We start from the raw sequence: 497 nt of genomic DNA on the forward strand, positions 1-497 counted from the left end.
ATGTATGTGTTTTCTGAAAGCCCTCAATAAATTATCACAATAGTTTCTTAGAAACCAAAATATTCCTGAGGACGTCTTGCTGAAAGTAGCAATATATGAATTTTGTAAAACAAATTACCAAAGATGAAAAAGAAGTAAAATAATTTACAAAAAATAACTTACTGTATCAAAAAGATCAGAGCTTAACTGCTTGTTGATGTTTTTGACACTGATATCCTTGACAAAGCCAAGAATTATCTCAAGATAAAAAACATGACAAAGAAAAAATAAAATAAAATAAACCCCAGGCCAAGGCTAAAACTTCTCAGAAAATTAAGAGATATGATAACATACAGAAAAAGATAAATTTGTGTCAGGAAAATCCAAAATACAAATGTGATATATTCAGAAAATAATTATTTCTAAACTTCTAACTACCAAAAAATTTACTCAAGAGAATGATAGAATCCAATACTTAATGTCAAACAATTCAGCATAAATATTTGAAAAAAACAAAA

The sequence above is a fragment of the Propithecus coquereli genome, unplaced genomic scaffold (assembly GCF_000956105.1).
Source record: "Propithecus coquereli isolate 6110/MARCELLA unplaced genomic scaffold, Pcoq_1.0 Scaffold97, whole genome shotgun sequence".
Classification (NCBI taxonomy): domain Eukaryota; kingdom Metazoa; phylum Chordata; class Mammalia; order Primates; family Indriidae; genus Propithecus; species Propithecus coquereli.